The sequence below is a fragment of the Micropterus dolomieu genome, linkage group LG16, assembly GCF_021292245.1.
Source record: "Micropterus dolomieu isolate WLL.071019.BEF.003 ecotype Adirondacks linkage group LG16, ASM2129224v1, whole genome shotgun sequence".
Lineage (NCBI taxonomy): Eukaryota > Metazoa > Chordata > Actinopteri > Centrarchiformes > Centrarchidae > Micropterus > Micropterus dolomieu.
The window spans coordinates 7688351-7705921 of NC_060165.1; the positions used below are offsets into that span (position 1 = coordinate 7688351).

The 17571-nt window shown below is 41.1% G+C and overlaps 1 protein-coding gene across 1 annotated transcript in view; it reads left to right on the top strand.

Moving 5' to 3' along the window:
* sox5 (SRY-box transcription factor 5) overlaps positions 1 to 17571 on the top strand; it is a 183406-nt gene that overhangs the window by 2051 nt on the left and 163784 nt on the right. The gene's annotated exons all lie outside the window — the stretch shown is intronic.

Genomic DNA, 17571 nt, shown 5'->3' on the forward strand with positions numbered 1-17571 from the left:
GGAGAGAGTGAGAGGAAGAGGGGAGGCATGGTAATGCACTCTTTGATCCTCCCTCGTTAGCCCTTGGTGAGCTTCCTCTGCTCACCGCCGCCCAGAGAGATGGTCAGATCCCCCTGGCTCTGTCAGGTGTGTGTGTGTGTGTGTGTGTGTGTGTGTGTGTGTGTGTGTGTGTTCATGTGTTTGTGTGTACACCCTAGCGAAAGGACAGTAAAGACACTTCCTCTCTCTAATGCAGCCCAGGTGGAGGTGCTTGCTCTAAGGGGGCCAAAAATTCAAACATGCACACAAGTACACACGCACACTGCAAGTACTGCAAGAGTGTGTAAAAACATTGATTGTTTTCAGGTACTTTTCAAAAAGATCATCCAAACTGAAACGCCTAAACAATAGGAAGTAAATCTAAATGATCTTTGTCGTTTTTTTGCCAGCAAACAAAACTGTGCATCACAGCCAACATCTGATCATCCGATTGAGTCACAACTTAACGACTGTGATATGTGATCGCCTGTTTTGACATTTAAAATTCGCAGATATTTAGAAAGAGTGATTAAAGAGAACGCCAGAGATGAGAAAAGATCATTATGTTATTAAGTACAGCCATAAAACATCGGATACCACATTTAAGTGAGCTGCTAACTGGTTTTTGATCTGCTGTAAAACATCAGCATAATAACTGTTATAAATGTGGCTGCTGAAGAAAAGACGATCCCATTCTGAAATGTTGGAGCCATGACTCAGCTGTAGCGCAACCAGAAGGCGATGCCGCTGGATCCAGAAAACCAGCAAATCACCTTTTAAGGCAGTAACCAGTGAAGAAACAATGACATTAACAATTAAATGATTATCATACTTTTTAGCTCCACAGCCTCCGACTGGACTTATGTCGCCCACGCTCCATTACGTGTTCCAAAAGTCCACATAGAAACAAGGGTCAGGTGTTTTGGATTCATCTACTCCACAAGAGTGTTTTCATAAAGCTACATTTTCTGGGTTTGAAAAACATCTAGTATTGACTTTCAATCAGTGCTCTTCCTATCTATTAATAAGCTGTGCTGTGTGTGGTAATAGCAGTCTGCATTGTCTGTTTCCTTATACAACATTCTAGTTATTGTGCTTTCTCTCTCTCTCTCATTCTATGTCATTGTTTTGGGGGGAAGCAGGAGGAGGTCCAGGCCTGCAAGGGGACAAGGTCCAGGCTAATGGCAGGAAGTCTTTAAAGTTTGCAGCCGCCGCATTTCATCTGAGCACAGAGGGGGCCCCCTGGCCACAGACCCCTGCTTTGATCCTCTCTCACTCTCCCGGTCTGTCTCTCTGTCGGCCTCTCTGTCTGTCTCTCACCCCAGCACAGGGGCAGAACTGCTGGTTAATTAACAGATCTCTTACCACACACACACACACACACACACACATTACAGGCATGTACAGTACAGGAACAGATGCATGTACATCCTAACACACAGCTAACAGGGCTATTCAGACTAAAAAAAATGTGTGTACTCACAATAGCTCACAGACACAAACACACACATCTTCTGTCTGATTCACTCTAAACAGTGGAACTTATCTTTATCTTATTTGAGCACAAATTGTCTCCATGGCAATTTTGTCAGTGTGATACCAATGTGCTCAGTTAGATATGTACCGCAGGTGGATTTTATTTGATTTTATGTCGTGTTGCAGTCTAGTTAAGTGAAAGTGTGCGTGTGTGTCTGTGTGTCAGAGCAAGATGACTTTGTGAATTATTCCTTTTTATTTCTTACAGCAGCTAATAATAAGGGCCAAGAATGGTAACCGCTGCCCAGACAGACTTGTACAGTGCAGAAGTCACACCTACAGCACGAATAGCAACTGTTAAGACTGAAAATAAGATGTGAATTATTTTCCCTAGTGTGGACAAATGGAGCAAGCTCAGATTCACCTTCATGGTGTGGAAAAAGAGAAGACATAAATACTCTCAGCTTAGCACAATTATTTTTATGAATTCATAAATTCACAAAAGGTCGAGGACTGTACGTCAGCACTTGGCAGCTGGCCTCATTCTAATGACTGAAGCCAACCAATGCCAGTATCACACAGTGTAACATGTTAGGCCAATAAAATTGAACTATAGGCAGAAATAAATCAGACCCTGCAGCTTATGAGATTGCAGTTGAGCAATAAAGTACTATACGTTGTGCAGTAGTATCTCAGGCCTGCATTCAATATTAGATATTGTTACCAGATCAGATGCTGGCAGAGTGACTGGAGACTCTATCAGCTACAACTATCAGATGGATTGGCATGACCTTTTGTTTTGACATTCATGTTCACTTAAGGATAAAGTATAATAACTTGAATTTGTCCAATACTTTGATTTATGACTAAATACTTGCAAAACTGATAACATTCCCATCAGCTGCAGCTGTACGTTGTGTTTAGTGCTAATTAGTTGGGCTGCACGATTTGGAGAAAAAGTCATATTGCGATTATTATGCACAATATTGCGATTAGCGATTCAATTATAATGGAACAAATGGTTCTATGAGTCTTCTTGCTTAATTATCAAGGAAAATTTCTCAACTTGAACAAAGTTAAACAATATTTATAACAATAACTAGTAAAACAGAACAAGGGAAGTGTGTTGCTCTATGGAGGAGGCGGGTAGAAGCAGCAAATATTGGCACACTGGCTTCGGCTCAGTGTACATCTGCTTACTGCAGAGTCTCTGTCCACAACCTGGAGAAGGAACTGTATATGAGTGTTTTAAATAAAGAGAATAATGTTTAGTTAATAGTATACTGCTAGTATAACAATAATATGCTAAATACTACATTCATTATAATTTCATATAACAATATACTTTTTTACCACTAGTTAATCATTTGCTGTAGCACGTCAGACTTTTTTTAATGTCCCGCCCCATCCAGGCTGTGATTGGTCGGTTGATGAAAAGTGACTGACAAGCACGTCGGCTTTGTGAAAAGTTGAACATGTTGATCAACAAAAGGCATAGATACAGCTAACATTAAATGGCAGCGACCTAAACCTAAACCTTCCTTATCTTCTCCCAGTTTTCTTCTGTCTTACTGTTTCAGCTGCTGTCGATGTCTCTCCGTCTGTCTCAGAGTGACCGGAGCGGCGGGGTGGGGGAGGCGGGTTATGGTAGGTTATTGTCTTAAGAGTTACTCGCAGACTGCTCATGAATCCCTTTTCTCATTGTACATAGGCTCTGTTTTTAGGGATACATGCGAGAGCCAGGTGTGGGCGGAGATAATGAGCAGACTGTTTTATTAATTTGCACACCTTTTGCGGTTATGTAATCGCACATGCGATTAGATTAATCGATTAATCATGCACTCCTACTAATTGCCTTTTTTTAGCATGCTCACACACCAAACTAAACATTGTCCCTGTTAAATATGTGAGCATCGTCATTTTGAACTGATGTTAGCATTTAGCTTAAAGCAAGCTAACAGAGCAGCTAAAGGGACTTGTATTTATACAGCTCTTTACAACACTTGTCTCATTAACCCATTCTCTCTCACACACACACACACACACACACACACACACTTTCACACACTGATGGCAGAGGCTGCAGTACAAAGTGCCAACTTCTCATCAGGAGCGATTACTAGATAACCCGCTCTATCACCTGAGCCACAGCCACCCTAGCTGCGGACTCTTAGTCTTGTTAAGTGGTAGCTAGCCTCCCTATTTGTTCTTTGAAGTGAAGTTTTGAGGTTTCTGGGTAACTGTATATTTATTGCAGTTATTAAGGAATCAGAGTGTGTGTGTACTGTGATTTTTATTTTTTTTTTCTCTATACAGTAATGTATGTTTGTGATCACATGTTTTGAATCCCCTACATTGCAGCGGTCGTTTGTGTGTTACTCGATCTTCTACTTCCAGAAAATGTTTCAGTTAATGCCAAGAAGTTTCAGTTTGGCCCAGAGCTGATGTGAGGCAATCCTCTTCTTCATTTATGATATTGTCAGTCAAAAGCTCCTGATTGTTACATCACCCTTGATACTGAGATAGGGTCAATGTCATATTGCTTCCTCACCTTCTTCATTGCTAAATTGGAACTGTTGTCAGTGAATATGCGATGTTCAGCAATATGAGGATTTACAGAGGTATGTAGTGGTTTTCTGACCAGTGAGAACCCTCAAATTGAGATTCTTTGCAGGCAATTACATATGTGTTACACTTAAGCCAGCAGGCTTTTGACACTGTATAGGGTTTTTCCTGCCTCAAAAAGAGGCGGAGGTGGTACTGTCCTGATCATGGGTCTTCAACTGGCTCAAGCAAACACTTCTAAGAAGCAGCATATATTGAGAGTTCTAATAGTTATATGATTGGAGAAAATTACAATAATGTTATTGTATATTTTATTTAAAAAAAAGCTTCCCAGTTTAGCATTAAATCTTATACAGCATAAAAGCTAATGTGTAATATTAACATTAACAAACAGCAAGTTGTTTAAAATCAAATCAAAAACACGCGTAGAGCCTGCCATTTGCACTGGCATTTTTAAACGCATACTGGCGATATACAACTAAAATAAAACATCAAATGGGAGGAAAAGCTTTTGGGGTTTATTTGTGATTATTTTTGCTGTGTGGCAAAGATGTCAGCGAAAACACTTACGCCCCCCCCGTGCTGCGGTCCAGCCAATCAGCCTCTGTGGAATATTTGGCACCGTCCTTACCGGTGCACCGTGCTGATTACGATACAGGGTTACCACGTTTGTGTAGAAACAGACATAAATCTAGTGCAACGCTTGCTAGAAAATAGTGTTTACCATGAAGAGTTTTGTCGAGAGCTGGAGGTAGGCCTAAATTTTGCCTTGTTGTTCTCTATGCAGGAAAAACCCTGCCGTATGTGTGCGTCATGGCAAAGAGGGAGTGTAGATTTTTCAGAAGTTGTACCAAATTGTGATGCAATTAAACAGCCATCAGAAGCCATTTGTATCAGTATTCTTCAGCTAACAACTCTTTAATATCTCATTCAATAAAAGCCAGCACTCTCAGCCAGCCGGAGAGCTACATTTGATCTAAGAGAGGGCGCTGCAGCTGACCCTGTTGCCTCTTCTCTCCTCTCTCATACTGTGTGTGCCTGTGTGTGTGCGTGCGCGTGTCATACTTGTGGAGAGGTATTAGCCTAATGGCAGTTGCATTCAAACACTTTTATTAGCTTTTCACGTGCCTCTGCTGGGCTCCAGCCACTGTTTCGGAGCCACTCACTTTAGCACCACACACACACACGCTCGCGCAGTCTCTCTCTTGCTCTGCCTCTGTCAAGCACCCACACCTACAAACACACACTCACACAGTCACAGGTCTCTAAGTGAGACAGGGCCCTGGGTAATTTGCTGTAGTGGAGCGGAGTGGCACTAAAAGCCTGCTGGGTAATTGAGAGGCTAGGGGATGGAGTGAAGCCGACTGCCCTCTGTGTTCGCGTGTGTGCGCATGATAGTGTGTGTGTGTGAGCGAAGGCCCCTGCTCTCTCTCATTATGCTGTGGCTCCTGCCTGCCTGTCATTGTCTGGACGCAGCGCCCACAGAAAGCAACAGTAATGCGCAGTGACACACGGCGTGTGGGTTTGTCTGACTGTATGCTTGTGTGTGTGTGTTTGTGTGTGTGTGTGTGTTGTGCAATGAGACATCATGTCTTCTGAAAAATAACAGTATCCTCACCCTGCCCTCTCGTCTCCCACACGTGCACACATGCAAACACACACATAAATACACACACTGATCATTCCACTAGCTCTATCTAGTTTGAAGTCAATGGCAAACACAGACCCTGACCATTCTCCCTCCCCTCCCTCTGCTCCTCTAAGCCTGCATACCCATCCTTACTAGACACTGAATGCATCCACATTAGGGTGCCACTCAATGTAATGGCCAAATTTAAAAAAAAACATTTTCCATGACCCACCCCCTTATTCTGTTCCTTTTATGATGCACATTAACTGTGGACATTTTCATTCAGATATATTAATATTTACTGGTAGCTCAATGGGCTCAATGTTTTTACATGTACTTTTATTGCGATGGAATGTTATTTAATTCAAAATTTCTCTACCAAAGTAAATTAATCCTTGAATAAGTAAGTAACTGTTCGTTTTCATATTTTTCTGATTTGTGTTATTATTTGGTTTAAATACCATGTAATCAGAATAATATTTTTGAGTTAGAACTATAACAGTTGTAGACAGTAGTATAGTTAATTCACGAGGGGGCTGGAGCCAGTCCCAGCTGTTATTGGGCTAAGCCTGGACAGGTCGCTAGTTCGTCACAGGGCTAACTCATATGGCGCTTTTCCATTACCAGGACCAGCTCAGCTCAACTCGCCTCGACTCTACTCGACTCGGTTTGGCCTTGCTACGTTTTCCATTGCAGATAGTACCCAGAGATAGTACCCCTCAATGTAGCTGGTCGTCATAGCGACACCACACACAGCTGCTGCGAAATAATGTTCAATGTGTCACACACACCAGCGATCCACACAGCTTTCTCTTTTTTAAGTTAAAATGTTTCAACATTCCTCAGAATGTAAAGACAGACAAGCGGTATGAAAACCTTCCAGCTGTGTTTTCCTCTGCCGTTGTTGCTGCAGCGGTCTGTGTGACGGCGGGAGCAGAGGGCTCTGTGAGCGGGCGGCTGGCGGCCTCAGGAGCTCCTCCTGTGGTTTGGCGCAGGCTTCCCCTGCAGCCACTTGCGGAGCTCCTCAACTCCGAGAACCTTCAAGCACATTTTTGTTCCGCCATCACTTCTCGTAAAACTGTCAATATTCAAAATCTACACAGTTGATTTCACCTCAAAACGTCTCAGAAGTGGATTTAATGATGAAATTACATACGAAAAATGTAAAATATAAATTTTTCTGTTGCTGGCCTCTGTATGGCGCGCGCAATGATGATGCAGTGCTGTCTGCTGTGTTTTCACGTCACATTTTAGTATCGCCTCAGCTCGCTTGGAACCTCGATGGAGGGGATACGAAAAATTGTCCCTGGTAGCAGGTAAAGGTACAACTTTTCCACAATGGAAAACCAAACAAAGGTGAGTCGAGTTGGACCTTCGTGCTGTGAGGCTACAGTGCTAACCACTGCACCACCGTGCCGCATCTGTGTGTCATGTTATACTTAATTATTCTCATTTTTAGCACCACCTACCAGTAATTTTCTGGTACAGTAAAGAAGGTCACTTTAAGAGAGGTCACATAACGAGATGGCCTCTTCTGCAGCTGTCACTTCTATTTCTTGGAGCGCACGTTTAGGATCTCAGAGCTTTCCACCGGGCTCGGTGATCTACGGTCTGAACATTTTCCTGTTTCGCCCCCAATTCCAAATGAACTGTCTATAAATGGTAAATATAGGGCCTTTCTAGTCTTTTCCACCAATCAAAATGCTTTGCACTGCATCACATTCACCCACCTATGAGCAGAGACCCAACTACTCATCAGAAACACAAATTTACTCATTCACACAGCCACCAGGAACAATTTGGGGTTCCCAACCTTCCGGTTAGTGGCCGACCGCTCTACCCTGAGCCAAAGCCGCCCACTTATGCCATTTCCGTAATAAAGGTCTATCTGGTTTACATGTGCATGTGTTTCGTCCACTTCGTTCAAATCTGCAGCTACTCCGTGAGCTGGAGAGATAGCCTACAAGAAAACGCATGTAGCTGTTGCTAAAGCTCCAATACAGTTATTCTTTGGACACTTATGGATACTTAACTGTTTATTATTAACTTATAAAGTAACTGTTAGCAGCTATTGGTCTTCTTTTTGAGGATTTTTGCATTATTCTAACTTAACTCTAATATAACTCATGTTACGTTTACCTTACCATGTTGACGTTGACCTCTGGCTGCCTGTCATATTATCGTCAGTCGTGGCTGCCAGATTGGGAGACCCAAGTTAAAGTGGTTGGAGGAAGATCTGATCGTTCTGTCTAGTTCAAACAATTGTAGCCTACATCACGTCCTCCTCTCAATCTATAACTACAGGTTAAAATAACTTTCTAAAGTATGTCTTTCACCGTGATTTGTTTTCCTGCATATTTACCTCTCTTTAGCGGTGCTTGTGTATTAGCTCGGCCGTAAAGTGAAAGTGAAACTTAAGTTCGGTCCGACATCGTTTTCTTGCTACCTATCGTTATAATGCGTAAGTTACTCTTTTCTGTTATTTTAGTGGTTTTGAGTTTAACACAGCAGTGTATGAGTAAGGACTGGGCAATAAATTGTAAAATCATAATTTAATCATTTTTATTATTAAAAATAATAGGTAATAATAATTAAGTTTAAAGGCAGATTTTTGCTCCTGAAGAAAACAAGATGGTTAATTGTGCTTTTAAACTTTTCTTTATGGTCAGAACATGACAAGCACTTGATGCCAAAAAGCAGCCTGGTATCAAACAGTGGATCACTTCACAGAGCTGAGGTAGAACATTCAGAACAACAAATATGCATGAGAAAAATTAAGTAAAATCTTTTTTCAGTCCCTTTTCCTCAACAAAATAAATATCTTAATAGAAAATAAAGTGCTAATTTGTTTGTGATTCAAATAATTTAAATCAAATATTTATTGAACATTTATATATTGTTATTGAGGAAGATTGTTTCACGATAATTAACATTGTTATATTGCCCCTGTAGTTCACATTCATAAACGGAAACGATCGGTTCACCAAAAACATGAGCAAGATCAATAATCTACAATGTTTGAGCACTTTTGTGCACAACACTGAATGGACACACTGTCCAGGCTGTCTGCGCTGTCAGACTTTTGGATTTTATTTGCAGAAGACTGCGACCAGTACATATTTCCACCCAAGTAGTTGTTGTATGTCGATAGACAACACATTTGCATCCATGTGGTCATGTTGTCCCTGACCACGTCCAGAGATTGTTTTGCTGATCGGATCACAATCTGTCCTCAATGCCTCTCGGGGGCATTTACACATGTACCTTCATGTGGTCAAGTGCTACCCGATCACAATCTGATCACCCAAAATACATTTTAATGCCAGGTGTAAACAGCATCTGTGTTCCCGATTTGGAATATGCAAAGTCATTCACCTGTGGTGAAAATAAAACTGCCAAATATGGCATTGCATCGTTCAGAGATCAAATGCGCGTCTCTTTTCTATCAAAGAAATTGTTTCAAAATTTGAGGTCTTAAATTTATATTTGTTGAGGTCTTAAAAGGTCTTAAAAAGCATTAAATTTGAATTTTAAAATGGTGCAAAAACCTTTATTTATTGTAAAGTCAATACTGTAACATCTCAATTTAAAATGGTGCAAAAACCTTTATTGTATTGGGGAGACAGATACTGTCCCAAAACCTATATCACTAGAGGTAAATGACAAAGCATGTTTTGTTTTTTTGTAATTTCTGTGAACCAACCCTTTAAGACTTAGTAAGGATTAGGGTTGAGGAGTAAAAGCATTGGATTCTGATGGGATCACCAGTTCATCAAAGGTTACTTATTCATCCATACACCTCTTTCTTCCTCTTTCCTCCTCTACCTCTGATGTTTTGAAGGAGATCAATACACTGTATCCTTTAATCAATATCTGTCACTCACAATTTCTTCAAGCAGACCTTTTTATTATGCATCCATGTAATGCTCGGCTTCAGCTCGCCCTGGTTTGGGTACAAACCACTGTGATAGAAAGCATCTAGCCTGCTGAAGTATCTTTAAGCAAGCAGGAGTTTAATGTCCTAAGATTATTATTTTTTCTCTACCTGGACCAACTTCCTGTACGTGTTGTCTACAGAGGTTAGTGTGTACTTGTTCTAACAAAGAACATCACTTTTGCTTCCAAACCAATAAAAGTTGAATTTCCAGTGACAAGCCAGGTGTTAAGCGGCAGATTTTTTAGCGCCATTTAAAGTAAATTTAGTCACTTGACCAATTTGAAGTTATCAGATCCTGTATGTAGTAGAGAGAAGCAGAATGCAGATCTTTTATTCTCAGGCTGAAATTGTGTTTTTGTACCTTTCAAACTTCAACCAATCAGCCTTCTGAAATGTTCTATACAAGAGGTAGTTATTAGTATGTACAAATGCCCAAAAAATGCTTCCTGTTTTGTGTGTGGTTTGGAAAGATCACAGACGTGATTTTGAATACCATCCGCAATAAAATCTTTAAAAAAAAAGATGAAACAAAAATTAGCCAGAATTAGATTACAAATGAAAATGTGTAAATTGCCATATAACTGATGACCATTCTCTGGCATGTTTGTGTGGTATGCTGTTGCTATTCCCAGTGGGCATTGTTACAGAAATGATGTGTTCATCGCCACTAGCAGTGACAAGCTCTTTTGCACAGCAAAATGTGGACACATACATGCACCTATCTACTGTCCTTGCAAGCATATTAATATTCATATAGGCTAAAAAGTGGTATGCTTTTTAGACGTTTCTCCATCAGTCAACATTTGTGTTTTTCCGCTTTTTCATTAGCTTTACCTGTGTGATGCCAGCAGCTCACTTTCAGTCTCTTTCCTCTCTCTCCTGGATCTCTCTGTGCTGCTCCTCTCCTCTCTTCGCTCTAACTGACGCTGACATCTAATCAATAATTTCACCTTTTTTTTTTGTCCTTTTGTCTGTTTGTGGTATTTTGCTCAAATGGCATTGGAGGGGCAAGGGAGAACTATGAAAACTGATGGAATGTCCCTTGTTTCTAAGAGAAAGGGGAAGATTGAGAAAAACACAGTTTGGAAATAAAAATAGGAAGACAGAGGTTAAGACGAAGGGGAGAAAGGCAACTAGGAAAGGAGCAGAGGCAGAACTATAAGTACAGGCCTTCACTCAGACACAAATGTTGTACTGTAAGCGTTTTTGTTTGGGTGTGTGTGTTTGTGTCTCAAGGCTGGCTCACTGCTCTCAAGCATGTATAGGCCCTCCTTTCATGTTTTCATGTACTGTTCTGCTGCAATGTGATCAGCTAAAGCATGTTAGGTAAGCCATGTCAGAGCAGAGGGCTGGAAAAGAGGCTTTTCCCCCTCCTCACACCAAGCCTGTCACTCTCGCTCTCAGTCTGATTTGCTGAATTTGATTGCACATCAAAATTTGGGCAACATCTGTTTCATAAATGCAATCGGTGTCTCGATCGACTGGGAAGCTCAGCAATGTAATAGTCATAATTTTCACTTACTTTATAATACAGTTTAGTATTTAAGGTGATCCTCTCACATGGAGGAAATTACAATGCATGAGTGTTGTAACAGTTGCCATAATTCAGCATGCAGCCCCAAATGCTCATGTTAGTAACAGTAGAGGTAAGTAAAAGGTTAAATGACATTTTTCATAATCACAGTAGTCAGTAGTCAGTATGGCACGCAAGCCAAATATTTAATAAATAATCTTGTAAGTGATATAGATAGCTAGCAGACATTTCTTCATCATTGCTGGATTCTCTGCATGAATTTCCTGAATGCTATATATTATCCAGAGAGTGTGCATGGACAATGTTTCTCTGAAGATCAGGGGCGATTCTAGGATGAGACCTTTAATGGTGCTCAGCCCTTAATGAGAATGTAGCATGCATACAATACCTTGCAAAAGTGTTCACTAATTTGTGGAAATATAGGCCTACAAGAGCGGAGTGGGCCAGTCAAGGGCATCACTTTGTGTTGAAAAATGCTGGGGACACAAGGGCTCAGATTAGGGGCGTGATGATACATTTGGGTCTTGAGACGAGACTATGTTCAAGAACAAGACAAGAAGATTTTTAGCACTATTTAAATTAAATATCTGATGCTGAAATATATGTGTGGGTTTTTTTAAAATAACATTTATAAAATCCGTTTGCTAGAAAAACAGTCTACATTGGTCTCTAATTTATTAATGCTAAGTAATAGTTGTCAATAATCATAACCATTCATGCAGAACAATTACCGTAGGTTGTAGTCTTTACTCGCACACTGTGCTCATAAATCATTTTCCCGCTTTGCTTGTATTTATTTTTTGGAATATAAGCGAGTGAAATACTTTGTAGAGCCCTGCATCATCCATCCTAGCAACCAGTCCCCTTGCGCTGCTGTTCTTTTTGTTTCATTGGCGGGTGCTGTTGACTTCCCGTCTCTGTTATAGCTAATGTTCTAAAGTTACATACTGCAACTGGCTTTACTGGGGGGAACGTAGCAAACATTTCAAATACGCCCAGCGTTTAAAAAAAAAAAAAGTTTGTTTTAGGAAGGTTAAAAATACTCCCGGGTAAAACGGGAGGGTTGACAGGTTGACAGGTATGTTCATGCTGCTACCAGGGATGTACTGGAACTGAAATTCAGTCCGGGACTTTGAGATGGAGAGGAATTTTATGGAAGTTTGCAGTTATTTTAATACTGATAGTGTTTTTGCTGTATAAAGTGAATCAGATTATGCTGAAGACCTTCAAGAAACTTCCGGATGACCCCTGCCTCTTCACTTTGTATAAGCAAGGCACCACTGTTCTGAACAAGACCAGGTCAGACAAGCCTGAGCGGGAACTCTTAAGTTACAGTTTACTGCTACCAACATGTCATGTGCGGAGCCAGTCAGAATGCTAAAATAGTTAAATATAATCAAAAACTACAACAGAGTCTCAAATCCCTCATCTTCAGCTCTGAGTAGGCCTCTCCCTGGCTCAGCTTCCCCTGTGCTGGACCCTGACTCTGCTGATTGAACAGCTACATATACATGAGAAGAACATCAGTAATAAATATGACTAACACTAATCAATTTTCTAATTCTATCTCTATCCCTGCACACTGCCCCGGTACCTATCACTGTTTTTTCTGGTTCCATTGTCCTTCTCCTCCTCTTCGTGCAGCTCCTACGATTCCTTCTTTCCCTCCTCATCAACATGACTGGGATCATTATCACCCTGTCTTTCTGCATCACCTCCACTGACCTTAAAAGCCAATATACATACAGACACAGAAAGATTCCTCGCTTATAGAAGGATGTTTTCTTTGTGTGATAACACATTGCAAACTGTTGTTTATAATATATAATTTCAATATATAATAAATGCATTACTAATTGTTCCTTCCTTCTGCTGCTGGGTCCTAGTCATGCCTCATCTGTGCTTGCCACAGAAACTTTTCCACCAAGGAAGCGGTCGGTTAATTTGACGCATTCAGCTGCCTCTTGTGCCGACCTCTTTTTATTCTTAATTCTTATTTTTTCGGCAACACACATTTCTTTTTCCTCTTTTATCACACAAACCTGGGCTGAGTTCAGCCCTGGCAAAATGTGTAAAACCGGTGCAAAAGGTTCTGGATTAAACTCGCCCCAGATGGAAAGTAAACTCCTTTGAGCCAATCAGAACTCAGTAAAAACGAGGATCAGTCCAAGTTGGGAGGGGCTGCTCATATTCCCCCTCAATATTGAAAGTATTAGTTTAGCCCCGACTGACAGAACCCAAACTGTGTTTTTACAATTTTCTGACAAATGGATAAATTGGTCACAATACATCTTTTTCAATGCAAACATTTTGACTTGTTAGGGGAGGAAATGGAACTATTGATTATAATATTAATAATGATGATGAACTAGTCAAGTCATGACAGTGTGACAGTGAGCCAGCATGCTCAATGCCTATTAGTGTAGTTTGCCAAGCGCAGATACAGAAAACAGGGATCTGGACCCAAAATGCAGGACAAGCAGAGCAGGTACGGTTACAGTGTTTACTTTAACCAAGGATCCAGGCAGTCCAGGGAATACACAAACTCCAGAAAACCAGAAAAGCATAAATCCAGCGTGCATGAGTGAACAAACAGTAACCCAAAAATGAGACAGGATGTTCTGGGAAATTAACCAGACACTCAGCTACATTAACCAACTATCTGAGAACAACTGAGGAACAGACAGAAACTTTGCTGCCTTCCAGGCAACTTGAAACTCCAACCTCCAACTAGAAAGAGAACCATGGAACGCCACTTGAAGTCAGAGTTCCAACTTGTGAACTCGGAGAAAGAATTGTATGACGACTTAACAAGAAGCAGCTGAATGACATCACACAACAATGGCAGTTCCTATGGAAGCACACATTGTAAATGGTAAACCATAAACTAAAAGGCAACAGAAAGTATATTTGCCTGTATTTGATTTAATTAATACACCGGGTTGAGGGTTGAACTGAGTGTACACTTGACAAAGAAGCATCAGTTTGTCATCGTCAGCCATGTTTTTCGCTCGGTCTTGACATCATGCACCATGATGCACATGGAACGCTTAAAAGTGAGATAGTCAGAAATTTCAACTTGGAAATTTCCAAGTTCTGAGCTGCCTGGAATGCAGCATAAAGAACACAAGAGGGAGGTGGAACACACCAGACAAACGAGACAGGTGCAAACAATCAAATCAAAGAAAATACAAAGACAGGAAGTGAAAGCGGGACAAGACACAAGGAAGAACACTTTCAAAGTAAAACAGGAAACTCCACAACACAAAATCTCAAAACCACAACAATTGAGAATGAGTGCACAAGCAGAGGAGTGCAAGCAGCGCTGAAGTTAGTTTGAAGTCTGATATTTGTCAGGTGGACATTAGGTTAAAGTTGGTTTAAAATTAAAGTTTTCAACCTCTGCTGACTAATTTCCTTGTAGGAAACCCTGTATAATGTAATATGAGAGCATCTGCGTTTGGGACTGTGACTGATGGACGCAAATTCCTATGTTTTTGTTGTCAGGGTTATTGATGTTTCCTTCCAATCCACTTTACTCCAAATCAGAATGTATAGTCACTTACAGCCATCCCCCCTGTTATGGCTTACACATTGTGTAATAAAACTGTACACAACAAATGATAACATCCGTAATAAAAAAAAAAGATATCCAACAAGGCAAACACAATAGCCCCTGATTAAGATCTAATGTGATTTCACACTACTTGGCTTGGCAAAGAGATTTAATTTACTGCTGCTGGACTTAGAGCAATATCTGCACCGACTTGGGGGCACAGAGGCGGAAAAGGGGGAGGATGGGAGGAGGAACAGGCTGGGGGTGTGTGTGTGTGTGGGGGGGGGGCTGTTATGTTGAGGTCAGATGGAGGGGTAGGGGTTGGGGGGGTAGATTGTTGGAGCTGAGTGGAGTCCTGTCAACAATGGTATCAGCACAAGTGTTCGGGCCTGTTTTTATGCTGTCGCTCTGTTTGGAGAAATTAGTCATGTCCCATTCTGGAGACTAGGAAGCAATGAGACAGAGAGAAAGAGGGGTGTATTTGGATGCGTGTGTGTGTGTGTGTGTGTGTGTGTGTGTGTGTGTGTGTTTGTGTTTGAGCGCTCCTTCTGTGCTTAGCATGGCTGCCTACCCGGACTGAGCGACACAAGATGAAGAGATTCAATTGCTCTGCCTTTTCACGTGCTGTCGAGTTCAGGTGTGTGACCGCACACATACCTAAAAGTGTAGTAGTTCCTTCACACACACACAAACACACACACATACACTCTCACCATGTACTCACAAGCTGGACAGCAGCCAGTGGCAATTCTCTGTCTGGTGAAATCAATAGAAATGTACACAGACACAGACACATGGGACAGGAGTATAGCGCATGTGAGTGTGTGTGTGTATGTATGTATGTGTGTGGGTGCCACTGGTTGATCCAGGGAAAATGGCTTTTGTTGAGTCCCCTGTGCTATGTAACATTACAGAGTAATTACAGAGTGTGTGCTTTGTTTAGGGGATGTCTAATTATGCTGTTTGGGTTGTGCAGGGCCCTGGGGTGTCACACTGTGTGTGTGTGTGTGTGTGTGTGTGTGTGTGTGTGTGTGTGTGTGTGTAGCCAGTGAGAAGACACTAATTGTGGAGGCGGTGTTAATGGTACAGCAACTGTCAGAGAGAGAGAAAAAGAGGGAAAAGTGGAGAGAGAGAAGAGAGAAAAACAAGCCTGAGCGTTTTACTTTGGCCTTTCTCTTAATCTTTCATTACCCGTGTCCATCAGGATGTTACCTAGTATACAGTATCACCTAATGCTGTGTCTCTGCCATTATCAACCCCCCCACCCCACACCCTAGACATGGGTTCTGAAACATTAGTTTGTCTTGCTGTTATAGTAATAGCTTTTTGGCTGTCACAAAAGTTCCATAGTTTACTCACTCAAACATGACTACACTGTCAGATAGAGATGCAATGCTCTCACTATGGCATCTACCCCACAAGACCGTCAGAAACACAGGACATCACGTAAAGTGTAAGGCATGAGGTTAGAGCTTGTTTACTGCATCATGCTGCTACGTTGTCTTGGAGATGTTGTACCAATGTCCTTTTTAAGCCTTTTAAAACTTTTTTTCCCTTTTCCTTGCAGAATTAGTGTACATTAGTTTGCACGCTATAAAGTCAAGTCTGCAACTTTAGAACTCAGATGTGATCAGTAAAATGCAAAAACGTTACAGAATGTACAAATTTAATTATCCAGCCCTATGTGACTGCTTTTCTTTGCAGTTAAGCTTTGCCGAAAAGTGGTGTGGCCGGAGCAACTTTTACGTATCAATAACGTAATGTAGTCCTTTTCATAAATAATGCCAAAATGTAAAATTGGCAAAGGATTTACGGATTACAGAAGTCCACCAAATGCCATTTGCTTTCAGTCCTCATATTTAGGAGAAATCAGTATCCACAAGCATTTCATGGAGGGCATGTCATGTCTTATGGCAGTTTTCAACATGGAGTTTGCCAGTTGTCATCGAAATATAGACGCTCAAATTTCCATTTCCATTTTTTCTGTGAATTTTGAGGACTCTTCGTTCATGTCGGCTTAAAAGTTGAAGTTCAGAGTTAATTCTTGACACTGGCAAATGACTTGGCAAAACATTCTCACCACTTTGGCCTGGTATCAGAAAGGCTTTAATGTGTATTAGAAACCAAGGAGAGTGTCAACTTGCCTCAAGATAGGGGAGATCTATTTAAATGATACATGACAGACCCCTGACCATCATATTGTGTTCATCAGTCAACATGTCATACCATACACATTCTAAATTAGCATTTTTACCATTTCAAGTAGGAAAATTTCACAATGTAGTTTGAACAACGTGGACACAGGAACCTAGATAAAGGCAGTTGAGAATTAACAAGAACATATATGAAGGAGAGAAAATTGCATCGACAGGTGTATTGAATGGACATAAGAGCGAGAGGCGGAACAACTAGTGCCTCCATGTGTGGAACACACATTGATCCTTTGTTTCAGTCAGAACAACAGTACATGGAAGCAGTATAATGGCTTTAATAAGGACTAGTAATTAGCATGAGGCCAGATTTGAACAGGCTGGTACGCCAACCAAAACTTCATCGTGTAGAGGACTAAGCAGACAAGACCCTGCTATAGATTTTTGGTTTGAGAGCCCTAGAGAACAGGAAATAATGGAAATAAGATGTTTCAAGTGAGTTTGCTTCTGCAACATGTTTTCTGTGTTTGTTTCAAGGTCTGTACAAGGTCTCACAGCTGTGGATCTCGTGTTCCTATTGACATCCATCAGAAATGCAATCTATCCATTCTGTCTCACAAAGACAGAACAGAAAAGATCTCATTCTTCGTTGTTTATATAATTCTGATTACCCGGGTTGATTTAGACTTGGTAAAGAAAAGTAGT